The sequence below is a fragment of the Heterodontus francisci genome, chromosome 17 (assembly GCF_036365525.1).
Source record: "Heterodontus francisci isolate sHetFra1 chromosome 17, sHetFra1.hap1, whole genome shotgun sequence".
Lineage (NCBI taxonomy): Eukaryota > Metazoa > Chordata > Chondrichthyes > Heterodontiformes > Heterodontidae > Heterodontus > Heterodontus francisci.
In genome coordinates, this window is record NC_090387.1 from 26,266,221 (window position 1) to 26,289,021 (window position 22,801).

At 45.4% G+C, this 22,801-nt stretch overlaps 1 protein-coding gene across 4 annotated transcripts in view; it reads right to left on the reverse strand.

The window, feature by feature from the left end:
- Window positions 1-22,801, reverse strand: part of hsd17b2 (hydroxysteroid (17-beta) dehydrogenase 2) — a 111,486-nt gene that overhangs the window by 77,603 nt on the left and 11,082 nt on the right. For 3 of the 4 annotated variants that reach the window (XM_068049177.1, XM_068049175.1, XM_068049174.1), the window contains exon 3: window positions 6,722-6,828. The gene's annotated coding sequence lies outside the window, so the exon portion shown is untranslated. Of the gene's footprint in view, window positions 1-6,721; window positions 6,829-11,812; window positions 11,934-22,801 lie in introns of all 4 variants that reach the window. The other variant, XM_068049176.1, reaches the window with a different exon arrangement.

Here is a 22,801-nt window from a genome sequence, read left to right on the forward strand (position 1 = left end):
GGACAAGGGCAGCAAATGCATGGGAACACCACCACCTGCAAGTTCCCCTCCAAGTCACACACCATCCTGACTTGGAACTATATCACCGTTCCTTCACTGTCGCTAGGTCAAAATCCTGGAACTCCCTCCCTAACAGCACTGTGGGTATACCTACCCCAAATTGACTGCAGCAGTTCAAGAAGGCAGCTCACCACCACCTTCTCAAGGGCAATTAGGGATGGGCAATAAATGCTGGCCTAGCCAGCAATGCCCACATCCCTGAATGAATAAAAAAATATATATTATGGAACACAGAAGAACACAAGAAATAGGAGCAGAAGTAGACCATGTGGCCCATTGGGCCTGCTCCGCCATTCAATACGATCATGGCTGATCTCTGCTTCAATTCCACTTTCCTGCTCGCTCCCCATATCCCTTGATTCACTGCGAGACCAAAAATCTATCTATCCCAGCCTTAAATGTATTCAACAATGGAGCATCCACAACCCTCTGGAGTAGAGAATTCCAAAGATTTACAACCCTTTGAGTAAAGTAATTTCTCCTCATCTCAGTCCTAAATGATCAGCCTCTTATCCTGAGACTGTGTCCCCATGTTCTAGATTCCCCGACCAGTGGAAACAATCTCTCAGCTTCTACCTATCAAGCCCTTTCAGAATCTTGTATGTTTCAATTAGATCGCCTCTCATTCTTCTAAATTCCAGAGAATATAGACCCAATTTACTCAGCCCCTTATCATCGGACAATCCCCTCATCCCAGGGACCAATTTAATAAATCTTCGCTGCACTGCCTCCAGTGCAAGTATATCCTTTCTTAAATGTGGAGACCCAAAGCTGCACACCATATTCCGGGTGTGGTCTCACCAAAGCTCTGTACAATTTTAGTAAGTCTGCTTTATTCCTGTACTCAAATCCCTTTGCAATAAAGGCCAACATGCCATTTGCCTTCCTAATAGCCTGCTGCACTTGCCTGTTAAGTTTGAGCATTCTGGTATTTAGTATTGTGCAATCAGGCAGGGCTAATTAGTAATAACATAGTCAAAGATCCACTGGCAAATAGTAATCATAATACAAGCCGCTTAAGGGCCTCAATTGGCCTCTGGGCGGGAAGGCCATTGTCAACCTATACTGCCTCTTACAAAATTGCTTTGCAATGGGGAGGCGACGGGCACTCCGCTCACTATTCTCTGGGCCACCTGCCTCCAAACCCGTCTCAAGGGAGCCCAGAGGAGTGCACTGTTTATTCTAGTTCCACTTCTCCACAGGTCACAACATATATTTAAATTTTCCCACTTACCAATACGGTCAATTATATACTCTATTTTTCCCAGAATAAAACACACCAACCAGGTTTCTGTAATAAACAACCAAATTATCAGTTTATTATCAAACAAGTCTTAACCAGTAATGAAGCAAAGCATAAACACACAGGGCTGAATTTTAATAGCAGCGGCAAGCTTCCGGATTGGTGCGGCAAACACGCGAGACGTGTGCTGCAGAGCTGTCGCGATATTTCGCATGGCGGCTCATTAACATGGAGGGGGTGGAAGGCCCGCCCCCCCGATGACGTTGAGGTGGCGGGTGCTCTGTGCCCGATGCCATTTTTAAAGGGCTTCAAGCCCTTACACAACATTTACATTTTTAAAATGAAATGCAACTATGTCTTCAATTTTCACAATGAAGAAACGAACGAAGCCCCTCTTCCACCCCCCCAATGACCTAACAAGTTTTTAATTTCCCTCTCCCTCCAAAAACACCATTTTGCCAGTCCCGACCTTTCACTCCCTAACGGACAGATCTTTGCCCTTCAATCCCTTCCCACCAACCCCTCAGCAAATTGAAAGTTTTCCCCACTACCCCACTCCGCCCTGAAAAATTCACTCCGCCCCCCCATCCCACCAGTGTCATGCCTCAGATCTCCGAATGGAGATCTGAAGATGCGGGACTTCCGACAACCGACCGGAATATCGGCGTGGGACAGCTGTCGGGACATGTTAAGTGTTTATTCATTGATTCACATTTATTTAAATATTTAAATGTAGTCTCCGCCATCGAGTGGTGGGGGTGCTGTCCTGAGGCCTCGCCGCCGCTGGTAAAATGGGGCAGGGCCTGCCCAACGTCGAGGCCCATGGCAGGCCTCTCTTGAAAGTATTTTCTGGGCCTCCCCCACCACCACCCCCGCAGCAGGGGTCTTATAAAGTTCAGCCCACAGATTGAAGTATAAAAGTTCCCTTTTTACCTTAGCCCCTCACATTCACACACACACATACATGGGTTATCTGGGAAAAAAAAGGGATTTTTGGTTTTCAAGCTCTATTACAGACAAAAAAAACACTTGGATAAAAGCAAAATACTGCGGATGCTGGAAATCTGAAACAAAAACAAGAAATGCTGGAATCACTCAGCAGGTCTGGCAGCATCTGTGGAAAGAGAAGCAGAGTTAACATTTCGGGTCAGTGACCCGAAACGTTAACTCTGCTTCTCTTTCCAAAAAAACACTTGGGTTGAATATCTGCTCATTCTTGAAGAAACAGCAGATGAGATATGTTGTGTTCCAAAACTGGGATACAATCTGGCCTCCCAGTACATGTAGACGTGTCACTGGGATCTTTTAGAACAGTTCTTTTCAGGTGGCGTTGAGAATTAATTTAGCAGGCCTTTCTTCAAAGACAGGAGACGAGATGAGTTGACACAGTGGACATCTCAGGGTCTTTTAGAGAGGTGCTGGAAAGCTGAATTGGGTTGTGGTCTTCTCCCCTTCCTTGGGAATTCTCTTCTCTCCTTGGAAGTTCTCTCCTTCTTCTGCAGGCTTTTTAAAAAGATGGAACAGGCTGGGCTGAGCTGGTGTTTTATCCGTCAGTTTTTAAAAAAAACTCCAACCCCTTTTTAAATAGTTCATTCCTAACTCCAAACAAATCAAAAGTGAAGCCGGAAACAGAAAGTCCACCTTCTGGTCTGTCACTTCACTGCACACATCATCCCCCAGTTACCAGGGTTTCTGTTCTATTTTTAACTTGAGTCATGTGACAACCAGTTGTTGTCAAACAAGTCCTTTCAGTGTCCTCTTGATGACCCTCTTGGAAAAAAACTGGTGTGACATTCCTTCAGTTTGACTATGAATTCATCAAAAAATATATTTAACAAAAACAGAAGCACTTTCATAACAGAGTAAACTAGCCAGAATATAAAAACATATTGTCAGAGTTTTTACAAATATAAAAAAATGGAGAGATATTGGATGTGCGGGCTATGATATTCCAAAATTCTCCAGATTCTGGAATGGTCCCAGCAGATTGGAGGTTAGCAAATGTAACACCGCTATTCAAGAAAGGAGAGAGAGAGAAAACAAGGATCTACAGGCCAGTTACCCTGATATCAGTTGTCGGGAATCTGTTATTAAGGAAGTATTAACAATGCACTTAGAAAAGTATAGTATGATTAGAACAAGTCAACCTAGTTTTACAAAAGAGAAATCCTGTTTGACAAATTTATTCGAGTTTTTTGAGGATGTAACTTGTAGTGTAGATAAAGGGGATCCAGTAGATGTAGCATACTTGGATTTCCAAAAGGCATTTGATAAGATGCCACACAAACGGTTAATACGCAAGATGAGGGCTCATGGAGTTGGGAGTGATATATTAGCATGGATAGAGGATTGGTTAAGGGACAGGAAGCAGAGAGTAGGGATAAATGTCATGGAGTCATAGAGTTATACAGCACAGAAACAGGCCCTTCAGCCCACCGTGTCCGTGCCGGCCATCAAGCCTAGTTATTCTAATCCCATTTTCCAGCACTTGGCCAATAGCCTTGTATGCTATGGTGTTTCAAGTGCTCATCTAAATACTTCTTAAATGTTGTGAAGGTTCCTGCCTCTACCACCCCATCAGGCAGTGTGGTCCAGATTCCAACCACCCTCTGGGTGAAATTTTTTTTCCTCAAATCCCCTCTAAACCTCCTGCCCCTTACCTTAAATCTATGCCCCCTGGTTATTGGCACGTCCGCTAAGGGAAAAAGTTTCTTCCTATCTACCCTATCTATGCCCCTCATAATTCTGTATACCTCAATCAGGTCCCCCCTCAGCCTTTTCAAATTGGGGCATTTTCAAGTTGGCAAGCTGTAACTAGTGGAGTGTCACAAGGATCAGTGCCGGGGCCTCAGCTATTTATACTCTATATTGATGACTTAGAGCATAATGTATCTATGTTTGCTGATGATGCAAAGCTAGGTGGGAATGTGAGCTGTGAGGAGGACACAAAGAGGCTGCAAAGAGATATAGTCAGGTTAAGTGAGTGGGCAACAAGTGGCTGATGGAGTGGAATATGTGGAAGTGGAAAGTTATTCACTTTGAATTTAAGAATAGAAAAGCAGAATATTTTTTAAAAGGCGTGAAACTTGTAAATGTTGATGCTCAGAGAGACTTGGACGTACTCATACACGGAACACAAAAGGTTCGCTTGCAACTACAGCAAATGGCATGTTGGCCTTTATTGCAAGGGGATTGGAGTACAAGAATAATTAAATCTTGCTACAATTGTACTGTGGCAATTTTGGTCTCTATATTTAAGGAAGGATATACTTGCAATGGAGGCAGTACAGCAAAGCTTCACTAGATCAGTCCCTGGGATGAGAGGGTTGTCCTATGATGAGAGGCTGAGTAAATTGGGTCTATACTCTCTGGAATTTAGAAGAATGAGAGGTGATCTCATTGAAACATACAAGGTTATGAAGGGGCTTGACAGGTTGGATACTGAGACATTGTTTCTTCTGACTGGGGAATCTAGAACACGGGGACACAGTTTCAGGATAAGAGGCCAATCATTTGGGACTGAGATGAGGAAAAATTTCTTCACTCAAAGAGTTCTGAATCTTTGGAATTCTCTACCCCAAAGTATTGTGGATGTGCCATCATTGAATATATTTAAGGCTGAGATAGTCAAGAATTTTTGGTCTCTCAGGGAATCAAGGGATATGAGGAGCTAAAGCCCAAGATCAGCGATGATCATATTGGATGGTGGAGCAGGCTCAACGGGCTGTATAGTCTACTCCCGCTCCTATTTCTTGTGTTCTTATGTCTATATTACTTTGTGGGCGCTGCATGCCAACTCTGCCACTTATTCAACATCCAGCTGGTGTGTGACATATGCAGCGAATAATGTAGGTCAATGCCTGGTTACCTGGCAGCATTCATGGTGCCTTCATTCTGTGCCAGCTACATTAGAATTACAATTGCAAACCAAAGGGTTGTTACTGGGAGACAAGGCCGATCTGTTGATAACAGGCTGATAACTCTGCTGCGCAACTCATGCACATGTGCATAGTATGCAAACAATGAAAACCATGTTGCCACACAAAATGTGATCGAGCTGACCATTGATGTGCCAAGATGCTTTCCACTGGCAGGTCCACTCTGGGGGATCCCTGCAGTATTCGGCACAATGGGTATCAAGATTTATCGTGGTATGCTGCAAGCTGCATAACCTTGCCATCATGAGGGGACAGCCCTGGCCACCAGCTATACTGCAAGCAGCTGAGGAGCAGGAGCATAAGGAGGGAGAGCATTAGGAGGAGGAGGAGGACGACGACAAGAGGCAACTTAGACAGCCCCTTTCTGTCCGGGTTGTCCATGAAGAATTCATTCGAGTGCGATACCAGTTACCGCAACCCCAGTTTCCCATTCACCAACGGTTTCACACATTACCTTCCCTCTGTCACTGGCCAACACAGCGTCCATTTGGCCAAAACGTAAAAACAAAAGACAACACAAAATAAATATACCAAATCAAATTCATCAATGGAATTGTGCCATATTGTGCAAATAATCACCCATGTGGATTCCCATAGTGCCTGTCTTCTGTGTGCCTTTGTCCCATGCAGTTCTAACCCAGCGGCTGCAGCATGGCTGGTGGAAGGCTGCTAACTTTCAATGGAGGAGACTGCCGATATCTGTGGAGGATGACCTCGAGCAGCTCTGGGCCTAGGTCCAGTTGCAGACTGCACCATCCTGGCATAAGCAGCAGTCTATGCTGGCTGGCTGACAGGTAACAGTAATGGTAGAGTGGCAGTGGTGGGAGGAAGAATGCTGTCAACCTGAGAGGATAACAGGTTTGTGCTCCACAGTGCCACTCTCCTCAGAACCTCAGCAATTCTAGTAATCTGTTGGAGGACCTAAGGCTTGGCTGCTGTAACACCCTGCAAGCAACATTGAACACTGTAATCCACAGCCATGATGGTAGCAGTCTGAGCTTGCATATGGCAGCAAACTGATCTTGCATGACAGCAGTCTGAGTTTCCACTGCAGCATACAGACATTGGGTGGCTGCTGTTTATGCTACAGTGGAAGCTGCAACACTGGTCATCAGGTGCTGCATCATGGTTCAGTCCACAAGCGTGCATGGAAAGGATGGGCTCCGAGCTCTGAGCAAAGCCCTGTTGTAACTTGATGCTGGTCTCTTCCTTGACATTGAACATAAGCTTTCTGGCAGGTGTGCCAAGGCAGCAAGCATTTCTTTGAGCATACTCATAAGCATTCTTCTATATGCTGCCCCATTGAAGTCCTCATCTCAGTCCTCTGCAACTGAACCAATGTGCAATCTCAGACTCCAGTGAGCTAGCATCAGAGCTATCCCTGCCCCCTGCCCTGGCTGTAGTGCAATCATGCCTGGTGTCTTACTACATGCAGATCCTGCCTCTAATCCATTCTCTAACATACACGCAATTTCAGTACCTGGGCTGGTGGCTGCGACTGTGAAATCAAACGATAATACTGTGTCTTCATCATCACCTTCTTTTTAGTCTTCCTCCACTGCCTGGCCAAGTTGCACCTCCTGAAATCTGAAAGGATAAAGGCACAAGGGTAGGTTATGGTGCAGTGAGGGGTTGGGGGGAAAGTAAGAGGTACATGCTTACACCATCTGCAGCTTGTAAATCAGAAGAGACTGTGGGACAAGGGGGAAGTGGGATGTAAGCTGAAGGATTAGATATGAGGATACTGTCATCTTTGATGGTTTCAGTCCCACTGCTGGTCACAGAATCAGCCATCTCAATAATGCCTGCACCGTCTCCACCATGGGATTTAGGACATGCAGGTTAGATCCGGTTAGCTCCTGCTGTCTCCTGTTATGTGCCAAGGTCTTGCAAGAAAGAGGGCAGTATGTTAATGAGTGTCATGCAATCTTTATGGGTAATGTAGCTGTCAAGGTTGAATAGCTGGCAATTTGTTGTTAGAGTCAGGTGGGAAATGGTGTGGGTGGCTTCCACTTTTCACCTCTCAACTGACCGCAGAAATTATTTCAAAAAATAGTGTTTTATTCCCTGTGTTTAAGGGTCAATAAACAGACAATCAACAAAGTTTCTTGTTGGTTTAAAAGAAGGATAACTATTTATTAAACAATACCCAAAAATGTTCACAACCTCACCCGCTCATGCAATTTCACAGATATACAGATAAGAAAAGATCGAGAATAGAGGGTAGCATGCAATTAGCGTTCAATTTTTGTAAAGAGAGTTCACTTTGAAACCTTCTTGTTTTTCCAGTAGGAATTTTTAACAGCATTGCAGGCCTGAATGTTCCTTGTCTTGGAATTGATAAAGTCCCAAGTTGGTGGTGGAAGTCCTGGTTCAATTTCTCAGATGGGGAGTTTCAAGGTCATCTTACAATTTCTCTGCTTCAGTAGTTTAAAGATGGTGTTGGCAAGGCTTAATTGGATCGATCTCACAGCTTCTCTGGTTGGAATGGCTTTTCTGTCCCTCTCTCCCAGAGCAGTTACTTCTTTTAAGGTAAAAACTTATCAGGGTTTGGTTTTGGTCAGGTGACTCAAGACGCTCTCCCCTCGGCTGTTCAATGTCCCAGGATGTTGGAGGCCATTGTTACATAATGGTGTCTGAATGTAGTCCATTTTGATAAATAGGACCTATTATTTTGGCCTTGGCTTCAGAGTCAGTCTGTCTGCAAAAGCCTTTGCTAGCCCACTTTTTGATGATAGGATTCATTAGCATGGAATGGGCTGTTTTACATATCAACGTGCCTACTCAAGGCAATTCTAGACGTTAATAATGGTTCTATCTTCAACAGACAAACATGTTGATTGGCAGTACGGGAAGGGATCACCTGACCTCTCTCTCCATGTTGCCGGGTAGCAAAGTGTTCATTTTCTTGTAGCTTAGTTCAACAGTTTACTTTTATTTCATAATTCCTCCTGTTCATTTGATATTTCATCACGGTTCCCTCCGTGAGCATGACCATGTACAAGCTGTGAGATGTGGCTGAGAGGCTTGCAGCAGTGCTAAGTGTGTGAGGCTGAGGTGAAGTATATGAATGTTAGGTATGAGTCGTGATTGAGAGACAGTGTTGGTGGTGTGTGATGGGGATGTGGTGAATTGAGCAGTGGCTGAGGCCAGTAGTGGAGTTGGTAGGATAAGGCATTTGAAGATGCATTCACTGATCTTGACCACCCAAGAAAGGTCATCGAACTTGTAGCATCACTGCATCCAGGTCCTCAGGGCTTGTCTCCTGGAATTGGAACTCCATGGCTATCTTCTCCCACTGCCTTTTGGCTGTATGTTCTTTTGACCTCCTGCCCCTGTGGATACAGAACATCTCTTCTCCCTTCCACCACCTCAACCAAGGCCTTAAGTGCAGCACCTGAAAATACTGGAGCCTGCTCTCTCCCATGTTGTGCCATTCCTTAATGTTTTCCAGGACAGATTTGCTTCCTGTATGACTCCCAGCACCTGCTCCAGACAGAGTGCACCTCCCCTTTAAGAGGTGCAGGCTAACTTCAAGCAGTGTAGTCTAGCTTTAAGTAGTGCAGGCTAGCTTTATGTGGTGTTCAGAAGTTACGATTTTGGGTCCCCGGCTGATGTGTGCAGCCAATGAATAGCATGTTAGCACTGGCTGTATACAAAAATCGTTACAATGAACAGGGAGCACAAAGTTTACATGCTGTCTGCATTTCAAACAAAGAGCTTGGGTTAATTGCGCATCGTGATTCCATGCCCGATTTTGGGTGCTATCCAATTTAGCACCTTATTCTATAATCACTGAAAAAAGTGCAACAGCAATTTCCTCAGGGGTTCTCAAAATTGGCCAATTGTTGCCGCAGAGCCATATAGAGGGATAAATGGGGCCACAAAACCTAAGAAATAGATGCGTACTATTCTCTCACGTGTCTGAGTTCCTGCAGCCCAAGGGATTATAGATGATACTAACATCCTGTTCTACCTCTTTCTATGCCCACCACAACGATGCTGACACCTAGGCTGGGATTTTATCCAGGCGACGGGGGGGGGGGGGGGGGGGGGGCCGACCCCCAGCAAAAGTGCCAGCAACAAACCTGCGTTGCTCCTTCTGTGGGAAGCCCACTGACTCAAGTGCCAATTGGGCACTTAACTGGATAGTGGCTGGCCTTCCTTGGGATCAAGGACCCTGGCAATGGGTGTCCTACTCTCTGAGAGCTGCCAGCCAATCTGAGGTCGGCAGCTCTTTAACTGAGCAGTGCCAGTGGACCTACCACAGGTAGGTCAGGGCGGGAGGGGTCTCGCAGGGTGGGGGTTGTGGGGGAGGGGTAATGGGGTGTCAGCAGCAAGGGCAGTGAGGTGGCTCTCAGGGGATCCTCCCTCCTTCCTAATCCTGGGTCCCTCGTTCAGTCACTGAGTGCCTTTAGTGAGGGAGTTCCCCCAACCCCCGGAGCCGGGAACCAACCGGCACAGTGGCGCAGTGGTTAGCACTACAGCCTCACAGCTCCAGCGACCCGGGTTCAATTCTGGGTACTGCCTGTGAGGAGTTTGCAAGTTCTCCCTGTGTCTGCGTGGGTTTTCTCCGGGTGCTCCGGTTTCCTCCCACAAGCCAAAAGACTTGCAGGTTGGTAGGTAAATTGGCCATTATAAATTGCCACTAGTAGAGGTAGGTGGTAGGGAAATATAGGGACAGGTGGGGATGTGGTAGGAATATGGGATAAGTGTAGGATTCGTATAAATGGGTGGTTGATGGTCGGCACAGACTCGGTGGGCCGAAGGGCCTGTTTCAGTGCTGTATCTCTAAACTAAACTAACCCACACAGTTTTTCTTGCCGTGCTCTCCTTGAGGTAACAGGACCACCTGCTGCTGGGTTAATTGCGGCAGTGGGATGACACCTTTAATTGGGCATTAATTGCCCACTTAAGGGCATCAGTTGGCGGCAAAAGGGAACCTGGCGCTGCTGTCGTTCCTCACAGTGCAGCAACTCTTCACGCTTCCGTCACAACGTGTCCGGGTGGTAACAATTCACCTCTACAACCCCCATGTTCCTGTGGTGGATGTACTCACCTTTCTCACCAGATATGTCGAGGTGGCCCGCAGCAGCACTGATGTCAAGGACCCATTTGAGATTTGGACCAGCAAGCGGCAGGTCAAGGTGACCTTGAAGGTCGACGCCAATGGAGCCATCATCCACCCTCCCTCCAGCTTCGCTATCGGGGGAAGTCGAGGCTTCTTGGTCTATGCTGGGCAGCCCAGAGTTTGTCGTACCTGTGGCAAATCTGGTCGCGTGGCAGCTAACTGCAGCACGGTTGTCTGCAAGAACTGCAAGAAGGAAAGCCATCAGACCAAGGACTGTAAGCAGAGTAAGTGTTGCAACTTGTGCGGTGCGGCAGGCCACCTCGACAAAACCTGCCCCAAACGCTGCCTCAGTTATGCTGAGGCGGCAAGGTCCAAGGAAAGGCCGGGAGAAGGAACGACATGTACAACAATGCTACGCTCCGGTTGATCAACATGTACACCCCTGTTCAATGCAGCGCGCAGCTGACCGTCTTCCAGCAGCTCCCACTGCTGCTGGTGACGTCCCGGCTGGTCATCCTAGGCGGTGACTTCAACTGCATCATCGATGCAGCTGGACAATCCGGCAGAGACGACAGCAAACTGGACGCTACGTCCAGATTCCTAATAGAAACAGTAAAAAATGCCAAACTGCACGACGCCTTCAGCAAACCTGCAGACGGAACGCAGCGTAGATACACATGGTCAAGAACGGACAGGTCTGCCTGTTCCAGGATTGACTTCCTGTTTGCGTCCCATGCTGTCATGGTCAGATCCAACGACGTCAGGCTGGTGTTCTTCTCCCACCATTGCCTCTAACTGGCTGTCACTTACAGGACGACCAGCAGGTTGGCAGGGGGATATGGAAGCTCAATGCTACACTGCTAACCCCAGAGAACGTTGATGAACTCAAAAGGGATTACAAAGATTGGAGGACCGTGAAACCCCTCTTGGAGTCTCCAGTTCACTGGTGGGAGGCGATCAAGGAGAACATCAAGAGGTTCTTTATCTTCAAAGGTGTTCAGAGGACGAGAGAGAGACAGGGAGAAACGTCCCGACTCCAGAGAAGTATGCAAAATCTGCTCCGGCTGCAGACGATGGGGGTCGAGGTCAAGGAGGACCTCCATGAGGTGAAGAGCCAGCAGGCCTCGCTCTTTGCCACGGAGGCCTCCAAGATCATCTTCCGGTCCAGAATCCGCTGCATTGAGCAGGATGAGACATGCTCGCATTACTTCTTCCAAAAGGTACACAGAGAGAGCTCTGTTATCAGCAGCCTGAAGGAAGAGGATGGCTCGGTAACATCTTCGCAGTCCGACATACTAAGGATCAGAAAATACTCTTATGCTGGGCTGTATGACGCAAAGCCCACAGACAGCAGAGCCTCCCAGTCCTTCCTGTCATCTATCACAGAGGTCTTAGATGATAGCAGGAGGGAGAGACTGGACAAGCCGCTAACTCTGGACAAGCTGACAAAGGCCGTCAAGTCCCTCGAGATGAGTAAAACTCCCGGAAGCGATGACTTACCGGTTGAGTTGTATTCGGCCCTGTGGGACTGGGTCGGCCCGGACCTGCTGGAAGTATACGAGAATATGCTCCTGGCCGGCAGCATGTCAGAATCCATGAGGAAAGGCATCATCGCCCTCATCTACAAGCGGAAGGGGGAGAGGGCAGAAATCAGAAATTGGCGGCCCATTTCACTGCTTCATGCTGACTACAAGATTCTGTCCAAAGTCATAGCCAGTCGAGTCAAGTCTGCTCTGGAGTTAGTGATCCACCCTGATCAGATCTGTACTGTACCCAGCAGGAAGATCTGATAGTCTCGCGCTACTCAGGGATACGATCGCCTATGTATGGGACAGGAGTGTGGACACCTGTCTCATCAGTCTGGACCAGGAGAAGGCTTTTTGACAGGATATCGCACACCTACATGATGGACGTGCTTTCCAGAATGGGGTTTGGGGAGGGAATCTGCAATTGGATCAAACTGCTCTACACAAACATCAGTAGCACAGTCTCAATCAATGGGTGGGAATCAGAAGGTTTCCTGATCCAATCTGGAGTCAGACAGGGCTGTCCTCTCTCCCCTGTCCTGGTTGTTTGCTATATTGAACCCTTTGCTGAGTCTATTAGGAAGGATGCGAGCATAAGAGGGGTGACAATCCCAAGCAGTGGAGGCACTCAGGTTAAAACCTCCCTGTACATGGATGACGTCGCTGTCTTCTGCTCGGACCCGCTGTCTGTGCGCAGACTGATGAGCATCTGTGATCAGTTCGAACTGGCCTCGGGAGCCAAAGTTAACCACGGCAAGAGCGAGGCCATGTTCTTTGGGAACTGGGCTGACCGATCCTTTGTCCCCTTCACCGTCAGGTCAGACTACCTGAAGGTGCTGGGGATTTGGTTCGGAAGGGCCGGGGCGTGCACCAAAACCTGGGAGGAGCGAGTTGCCAGGGTACAACATAAGCTGAGCATGTGGGAGCAAAGATCTCTCTCCATTATGGGTAAAAACCTGGTCATCAGGTCCGAGGCGCTTACGTTGTTGCTGTATGTGGCGCAGATCTGGCCCATACCCCACTCCTGCGCTGTGGCAGTCACCCAAGCCATTTTCCGCTTCATCTGGGGATCCAAAATGGACCGGGTCCGGAGGGACACGATATTCAAACGTCTGGATAAGGGCGGGAAAAATGTACCCAACATCGCCCTCATCCTGATGACTACCTTCGTGTGTGGCTGCATCAAGCTGTGTGTAGACCTCCAGTACGCAAACTCCAAGTGTCACTACGTGCTGAGGTTCTATCTGTCCCCGGTGTTGCGAAGGATGGGCCCGGTCACATTGCCGCGGAACGCTCCATCCAGTTGGACTGTGCGGGCTGTATCGGGAAAATTTTCGCGTGCTGTAAAATGTATAGGGCGGCACAGTGGTTAGCACCGCAGCCTCACAGCTCCAGCGACCCGGGTTCAATTCTGGGTACTGCCTGTGTGGAGCTTGCAAGTTCTCCCTGTGACCGCGTGGGTTTTCGCCGGGTGCTCCGGTTTCTTCCCACAGCCAAAGACTTGCAGGTTGATAGGTAAATTGGCTATTATAAATTGCCCCTAGTATAGGTAGGTGGTAGGTGAAGGTGGGGATGTGGTAGGAATATGGGATTAATGTAGGGTGGTTGATGGTCGGCACAGACTCGGTGGGCCGTAGGGCCTGTTTCAGTGCTGTATCGCTAAATAAAAATGAAATGGAAGGGTTGTGAGACAACTCACTCCTGTATTGAAGGAAACTGACCTCCTTTGCACTGTTTGTATTTTTTGACTTGGTGCCGTTTAGAACTGTTTTGTATTTTTTACAGATTTTTATGAATAAAGTATATTTTGGAAATAAAAAAAGGCATCAGTTGGTGGCAGGGCAGGAAAGCCGTTCACAGGCCTTCCTACCCTGGACTTAATTTCGGCAGAGGCAGGAAGGTGGTGGAGTCTGCCCCACCACCATCCCACCCAATTAACATGCACTCCCCGCCTTCAAACCCACCATGGGGGAAGAGCATAAAATTCCTCACTTAGTGACTTTAATCTTGTAGACAATTAAATATCATATTCTTGCCACCTAATAAAACATGCTTGCAAGTCTTGACAAGAACACTGTACATCTTCAGTGCAACCAGCTTTTTAATGTCAAACCATGTCATGTGTGACCGCTTACTGTGTGCTTCCACAGAGCTTCTTTTGGTGACAATGCATGATTAATGTGCTTCAAACACCAACCTTGTGCTTTTCTAATTGTATCTCCAGTGAAAGGAACAGATGAGATGGCTGTGCTGTGTAAGCATATTAGCCTCCTGGGATCAATGTGGCCCTCTCCTTCTGGGAAAGAGGTAGCACAGGACATTAAAGCAGATTATCATCAATAATCTCTTGGGTAGTAGGAACTCATAGACACCTCAGACAGTAGTACTGATATGATTCATATGTTTTGTGGCCCCATTATGTGCCTTTGTGGTAATGCTTGGGGATATATACTTATACTATATATATATATATATATATATATATATATATATATATATATATATATACACACTTGCATCCTTGGTTAACACTTCAATTTCTTTTCAATAAAAAAATGCAAAAAGCATATTTCAGGAATTAAAATATTTATTTTTATTTTCAAAATAGAATCAGGAATACATACTCAGTTTTTGTATGTGAAAGATAACTTTATTTGAAGAATGAGAACGACCCTACAAAGGCTGAGCCCTTCCTTTCAACTTTCATTAGAACATGATTCTGACAAGGCTGCCAGAGGCAGCAGAGTCTACAAGCCTGGATAACATTCTTACCGAAGTCTTGTAGACCTGCACACCAGAACTCACCAGTCCTCTACCAGTTATTCCAGTCCAGCTATGATACTGGCATCTAGCCGATAATGTGGAAAATTTCCCACATATGTCCTATCCACAAAGGCCAGGACAACTCAAATGTGGTTAATTATTGTCCTGTCAGGTTAAGTCCTGAAATAGAGTGGCTGCCGTCTGGACGTGTTGGAATCCTAAGAGATAGAATCATTATCCATGCTTATTCTGGCCTGAGCTGAACAGGTCAGTAAATGGTATGACAGCACATCTACTGCACTACCGAGATCAGTGAAGCCTTGGCTCACGGTCCTTTCTAACTGCCCCCCAAGCCTTTTGAAGTGAGAAGAGATACCCCATTCCCACTCTGGAACCTTAGACCTCTATAGCAAGTCTTAAAATCTTGAGAAGTACCGCAAGTCTCTGGTATGAGGGTTCCACTGCAGATATTCTTGGAGTTGTCACACGCTCCATGATGGACTGCAGTATTACAAATTCATCCAGAAATGCTGCGCTCATCTGGCTAGTAGACATATCCACCCAAACCATCATCTGCAACAAACTGCTTGGCATTCAAACATACGAATTAGAAGCAGGAGTAGGCCACTCGGCCCCTCGAGCCTGCTCCGCCATTCAACAAGATCATGGCTGATTTGATTATAAGCTTAACTCCACATTCCCACCTACCCCCGATAACCTTTCACCCCCTTGCTTATCAAGAAACTATCTACCTCTACCTTAAAAATATTCAAAGACTCTGCTTCCACTGCCTTTTGAAGAAGTGTTCCAAAGAATTTCACCTCATCTCCGTTTTAAATGGGCAATCCTTTATTTTTAAACAATGACCCCTAGTTCTAGATTCTCCCACAAAAGGAAAAATCCTTTCCACATCCACCCTGTCAAGATCCCTCAGGATCTTATATGTTTCAATCAAGTCGCCTGTTACTCTTCTAATCTCCAGCATCTACAAGCCTACCCTGTCCAATCTTTCCTTAAAAGACAACCCTCTTATTCCAGCTTGTAAACCTTCTCTGAACTGCTTCCAACGCATTTACATACTTCCTTAAATAAGGAGACCAGTACTGTACACAGTACTCCAGATGTGGTCTCACCAATGCCCTGGATAACTGAAGCATAACCTCCCTACTTTTGTATTCAATTCCCCTTGCAATAAACAATAACATTCTATTAGCTTTCCTAATTACTTCCTGTACCTGCATAATAACCTTTTGCGATTCATGAACTAGGACACCCAAATCCCTCTGCATCTTAGAGCTCTGCAATCTCTCACCATTCAGATAATATGCTTCTTTTTTATTTTTCCTGCCAAAATGGAAAGTATCCAGTAGTGCTTGATGCTCATTAAGCATCCTTCTCTTAAAAGCAGGTCTTGTGAGTTCAAAATCCTGAGGCTCATCAGTCAATACAGGACAAAAGCTGGTATGTCAAATGGCAGATTTCTCCTTTCTTCTACCATCACACGCTCTTGCTCACTTCTGCTGGATCACCCACTGCACTCCACTGTGGCTTGCTGTCTTAATTCCTAAGGTGGGATATATCTGAGCTGGTGTGACTCATCATTACAATGTATGCTATGAAGTGCTGGGATGCTTGAATGCACAGAGGCCTTTCTTTGCTTCCTGTGGCATGCATAGAGGAATGCAGGTTATAACGATGCCCTTCAGAGGAGCCTTTGGTAGAAAGGATGACATAGTAAAGAGTATAAAAGTATGCTACAATAATTACATGAGAAAAGGATGAGCCAGCAGCAGAACGTTATCATGAACCCCGAGTTGACTGTAGACAGCTTATTTTCTCATCTCCAGTATACTATGGCCTCCCTTCCAAGGATGTACAGGGCTATCTTCCTCACATGGAGTTAGTTCCCCTCCTGTGCATGCTTTTTTTTTTGTTGTGGCTACCTTATCCTGTCACCTAACCACAGTAAGTAATAAATTCCTATTGTCATGATGAATGTAAATCAGCGTCAGAGCAGTGGGAGGCACTCAAGGAAGATCTAAAGAGGGTTCAGAACAAATATATACCCACAAAGAAAATAAAATCTAGGAGTACACAGAGTAGGATAAGGCAAAAAAGGAAGCTTATTTCAGATACCAAGCACTCAATACTGCAGAAACCCTACATGAGTATAAAAAGCGTAGGAATGAAATTAAAAGTAAATTAGGAAAGCAGAAAGGACATGAAAAAAATATTGGCACATAAAATCAAGAAAACCCCAAAGATGTTTCCTAAATACATAAAGAGCAAGAGGATAACTAAGGAAAGAGTAGGGCCAAATAGAGATCAAAAAGGTGACCTGTGCGTGGAGGCATAAGACATGGGCATGGTTCTTAATGAATACTTTGTGTTTGTCGTCACAAAAGAGGGGGACAATACAGGCATTGTAGTTAAGGAGGAGGAGTGTAAAATATTGGGTGGAATAAATATAGTGAGAGGAAATACTAAAGGGTTTAGCATCTTTGAACGTAGATAAATCACCAGGTCGGGATGAAATGTATCCCAGGCTGTTAAGAGAAGCAAGGGGGAAATAGTGGAGGCTCTGACCATCATTTTCCAATCCTCTCTGGCTACAGGTGGGGTGCAGGAGGACTACTAATGCTGTATCGCTGTTCAAAAAAGGAGCAAAGGATATACCAAGTAATTACAAGTCAATCAGCCTAACCTTGGTGGTGGGCAACTTATTGAAAAAATTATGAGGGATATTATTGTCATTTAGAAAGGCATGGATTAATCAAGGATATTCAGCATGAACTTGTTAAGAGAAGGTCTTGTCTGACTACTTGATTGAACTTTTTGAGGCGTTAACAAAGAGGGTCGATGAGGGTAGCACATTTGATGTAGTTTAATGGGCGAGGTACTAAATGAAATGGGCGAGGTACTAAATGAGTACTTTGCATCAGTATTCACCAAGTATTCACCAAGGAGAAGGACTTGGTAGATGATGAGCCTAGGGAAGGGAGTGTCATCATTATCAAAAAGGAGGTGGTGTTGGGTGTCTTGCAAAGCATTAAGGTAGATAAGTCCCCAGGGCCTGATGGGATCTACCCCAGAATACTGAGGGAGGCAAGGGAAGAAATTGCTGGGGCCTTGACAGAAATCTTTGCATCCTCATTGGCTACAGGTGAGGTCCCAGAGGACTGGAGAATAGCCACTGTTGCTCCTTTGTTTAAGAAGGGTAGCAGGGATAATCCAGGAAATTATAGGTCGGTGAGCCTTACGTCAGTGGTAGGGAAATTATTAGAGAGGATTCTTCAGGACAGGATTTACTCCCATTTGGAAACAAATGGACTTATTAGCGAGAGGCAGCATGGTTTTGTGAAGGGGAGGTCGTGTCTCACTAATTTGATTGAGTTTTTTGAGGAAGTGACAAAGATGATTGATGAAGGAAGGGCAGTAGATGGTATCTATCTGGACTTCAGTAAAGCCTTTGACAATGTCCCTCATGGCAGACTGATACAAAAGGTGAAGTCACATGGGATCAGAGGGGTGCTGGCAAGATGGATACAGAACTGGCTCGGTCATAGAAGACAGAGGGTAGCAGTGGAAGGGTGCTTTTCTGAATGGAGGGATGTGACTAGTGGTATTCCGCAGGGATCAGTGCTGGGACCTTTGCTGTTTGTAGAATATATAAATGATTTGGAGGAAAATGTAGCTGGTCTGATTAGTAAGGTGGCAGACAACACAAAGGTTGGTGGAGTTACGGACAGTGATGAGGATTGTCAGAGGACACAGCAGGATATAGATCGGTTGGAGACTTGGGCGGAGAAATGGCAGACGGAGTTTAATTCGGACAAATATGAGGTAATGCATTTTGGAAGGTCTAATGCAGGTGGGAAGTATACAGTAAATGGCAGAACCCTTAGGAGTATTGACAGGCAGAGAGATCTGGGCGTACAGGTCCACAGGTCACTGAAAGTGGTAACGCAGGTGGATAAGGTAGTCAAGAAGGCATACGGCATGCTTGCCTTCATCGGTCGGGCATAGAGTATAAAAATAGGCAAGTCATGCTGCAGCTGTACAGAACTTTAGTTAGGCCACACTTAGAATATTGCGTGCAATTCTGGTCGCCACACTACCAGAAGGACGTGGAGGCTTTGGAGAGGGTATAGAAGAGGTTTACCAGGATGTTGCCTGGTCTGGAGGGCATTAGCTATGAGGAGAGGTTGGATAAACTCGGATTGTTTTCACTGGAACGACGGAGGTGGAGGGACGACATGATAGAGGTTTACAAAGTTATAAGCGGCATGGACAGAGTGGATAGTCAGAAGCTTTTTCCCAGGGTGGAAGTCAGTTACTAGGGGGCATAGGTTTAAGGTGAGAGGGGCAAAGTTTAGAGGGGATGTGCGAGGCAAGTTCTTTACACAGAGGGTGGTGAGTGCCTGGAACTTGTTGGCGGCGGAGGTGGTGGAAGCAGGTACCATAGAGATGTTTAAGCGGCATCTTGACAAATACATGACTAGGATGGGAATAGAGGGATATGGACCCCAGAAGTGCAGAAGGTTTTAGTTTAGGCAGGTATCAAGATCGGCGCAGGCTTGGAGGGCCGAATGGCCTGTTCCTGTGCTGTTCTTTGTTCTTTAACAAGGTCTAATGTGGCAGACTGGTCAGAAAAGTAAAAGCCCATGGGATCCAAGAGAAAGTGGCAAGTGGGATCCAAAATTGGCTCAGCGGCAAGAAGCAAAGGGTAATGGTTGACTGGTGTTTTTGTGACTGGAAGGCTGTTTCTAGCAGGGTTCTGCAAGGCTCAGTTCTAGGACTCTTGCTTTTCGTAGTATATATATATTTGACTTAAATGTAAGGGGTATGATAAAGAAGTGTGCAGATGATACAAAATTGGCAGTGAGGTTGTTAGCAAGGAAGAAAGCTGTAGACTGCAGGAAAATATCAATGAACTGGTCTGGTGAGCAGACAAGTGGCAAATGCAGTTTAATCCAGAGAAGTGTGAGATAATGCATTTGGGGAGGGCAAACAAGGCAAGGGAATACACAATAAATGATTGGATACTGAGAAGTGTACAGAAACAGAGGGACCTTGGACGATATGTCCACAGATCCCTGACAATAGCCGGGCAGCTAGAAAAGATGGTTAAGCAGGCATAGGGGATACTTTCCTTTATCAGCTGATAGAATATTAGAGCAGGGAGGTCATGCTGGAACTGTATAAATCATTAGTTAGGCCACAGCTAGAGTACTGTGTACAGTTCTAGTCACCGCATTACAGGAAGAATGTGATTGCACTAGAGAGGATACAGAGATTTATGAGGATGCTGCCAAGACTGGAAAATTTTAGCTTTGAGGAAATACTTGATAGGCTGGGTTTGTTTTCTTTAGAACAGAGGAATATGAGGAGAGATTTAATTGAGGTGTATAAAATTATGAGGGGCCTAGATAGAGTTGATAGGAAGGAACCATTTCCTTTAGCAGGAAGATCAATAACCAAGGGGCAGAGATTTAAAGTAATTGGTAGAAGTAGTAGCGGGGAGTTGAGGAGAAACTTTTTCACCCAGAGGTGAGAGGTAGGAGTCTGGAACTCACTAACTGAAAGGGTGGTAGAGGCAGAAACTGTCATTGCATTTAAAAAGTACTTGGATATGCACCTGAAGTGCCATAACTGACAAGGCTACAGACCAAAGGCAGGAAAGTGAGATTAGGCTGGATTGCTCTTTTTTGGCCTACACAGACATGATGGGCCAAATGGCCTCCTGAACCGTAAATTGCTTCAATCCTATGAGATCTTACAGACTGGCATACACCATTCTCACCATGGTACATTATCCCTTCCCAATTTTTGTGGAATATGACACTGTTGATCATGCCATTCTCTATCATCTCTTCTTTACTGTACTGCACTTTCATTCCCACCTTCTCAAAAGAAAGGTCATCTCCAGCAATTGCTTCTTTTCCTAACTCCATGCAGTCCCCACATTCATCACCAAAACCATTTAATTCTGTGTTAGCAACTTTGCCTGCTTCTGGCCCTATTGCAGCATTTCCATCAATGAAACCCTTATCCACACTGTCATGAAGACCCCCACCTGCCTAGAGGCATATTAATTTTGTCATATGAACATTAATTTTAAATGGTTGCTGCAGTGAAGAAATGACTTGTTTAAAGAGATCACCAGACATTTGGCTGGAGTACATTTGCATACTAAGAGACAGTGCTTTGAGAGACAAAGCAACTACTCCCTGGTCCAATTAACTTAAATGGATTTTGATCACCTGACATTGAAGGTGTAAGAAAGCTTGCATTCCAGTATCTGTTAAGTTGGAGAATCCACAAATGCAGGAGTGATTAAACCAGCTGGGCACAGGACTAACCTGTTGGCCCAGGCTTTTTGAACTACACATGGGACAGTTTGAAGACAGTACTGCAGATTGCAACTGACCCTGGAACAAGAGAGTCTCTCTCCTGGCTGGCTCTCTCGCTTTCTCACAAGCCTCTGGACCCACTGAAGTCGCTTAAACCTCAAGAGAGAAAAGACTCCTCCTAACAAGTTAAAAGTGTGTACTGGACCCCAATGAACAAGACGACTTACCAGCAACCAAAGACTCTACATTGAACTCAAAGGACTGTAAATACACCCAACTATTGCCTCAAACTTTTCCCCTTTATTCTTTCTACTTTTTCTGTCTCTATCTGCATGTGTGTTTATCGCGTATGTATGCTAGAGTGGTTGCGTCGCTTACTCTTAGTCGTTAACCGATTTAGAGTTTAAGATTAATAAACTTCCATCTTTCTTGTTTAAATATAAGAAAATCTGTCAAGTTGATTTCTTTGCCTTACAATTGGAAAGCAGTGAACAAGGATTTACTGGGGGTGGGGTGGGGGGGTGGAGCTAAAACTAAAATTAAACTCTGTTAGTTAAACCAAGCAAAGGCTGAGAGGGAACCCCTAGACCTCTTTCTCACCTGGTCATAACAACACTATTGTTACAGATAGTGTCATGATCCTGTAGTTTTTTTTTCTCCGGGGAATATGCAGTTTGCCTTTAAGGCTTGCAAATGCTCAGTACTGCTTTAAGAACTAGCAAGCCTCAGGAGTTAGAGAAAATGCATTTTCGGTTGCCGTTGGATACAACCATTCGGAGACTGTGATTCAAAGGGTGCATTCTTGTTACCATAGATACAGCCACTGGGATTGAATATCATGCTACAATTGTTACAATTCAATTTTGAACTGGCTTTTTAGTTGAAGACAGTTTGTTCTAATGGGGGACACAGACAGCTGTGGTGTTTAGCAACTGAAAAAAAGAGCTCTCAGCCATTTAAACTGAAAGAATAGGATTTGTCTGTTTAATTATTATCTCCCAAAATTCTAAAAAAGTCAAGCCAAAAACAGAGATCTCTGGTAATTTAAACTGAGTTAGGGAAGGGAAGTTAGACTGTGACAATCTTTTATCCCTCAAAAACTCTAAAGTCAGATTGATTCCAAAGTGTTCACAAGTTGTTCATTGTTGAAATTCATCGCTGAAGGAAGCATCACGTACTGCTGAAGTTAGACTACGGACTGTTCTATTGTGGAAGAACCTTTTGTCCCCATCGGACAGCTGTGAGGACTTCAAGCAACATTGGACTGCAAATTTGCAAGGACTCTAATTTTTTCTATTTTAAATGTTGTTTATATCTTCACAGTGTTTAAGAATTAAGTTTTTGTAATTAAACAGTTAATTTGTTGATTTAAAGACACCTGGTTTGGTTTGCCTCATTTGGGGGTTAATAGATAGATCCAGCCACATTGTACTTTCTTTAATTTGGAAAGTTTAAAATGATATGTTAGGTGATCTGTGGAGTGAAGGGATTGAAATAACATTACGTTTCTCCCACCACAATCAGAATAGTATATTTTGATGGGGGGCTTTATCTGTGGAACGGTCGGTCGTAACAATAGACTTGATGGGGCTGAAATTCTACTGAGTGTCCACTGACCTCCTGCTGGAGTCAAGGTGGGAGACTGCTGGAAACACTACAAAATTTCAGCTCCACTATCTTTTTTTTATTCATTCATGGAATGTGGACATTGCTGGCTAGGACAGCATTTATTTCCCATTCCTAATTCCCCTTGAGAAGGTGGTGGTGAGATGCCTTCTTGAACCACTGCAGTCCATGTGGGGTAGGTACACCCACAGTGCTGTTAAGAAGGAAGTTCCAGCATCAGT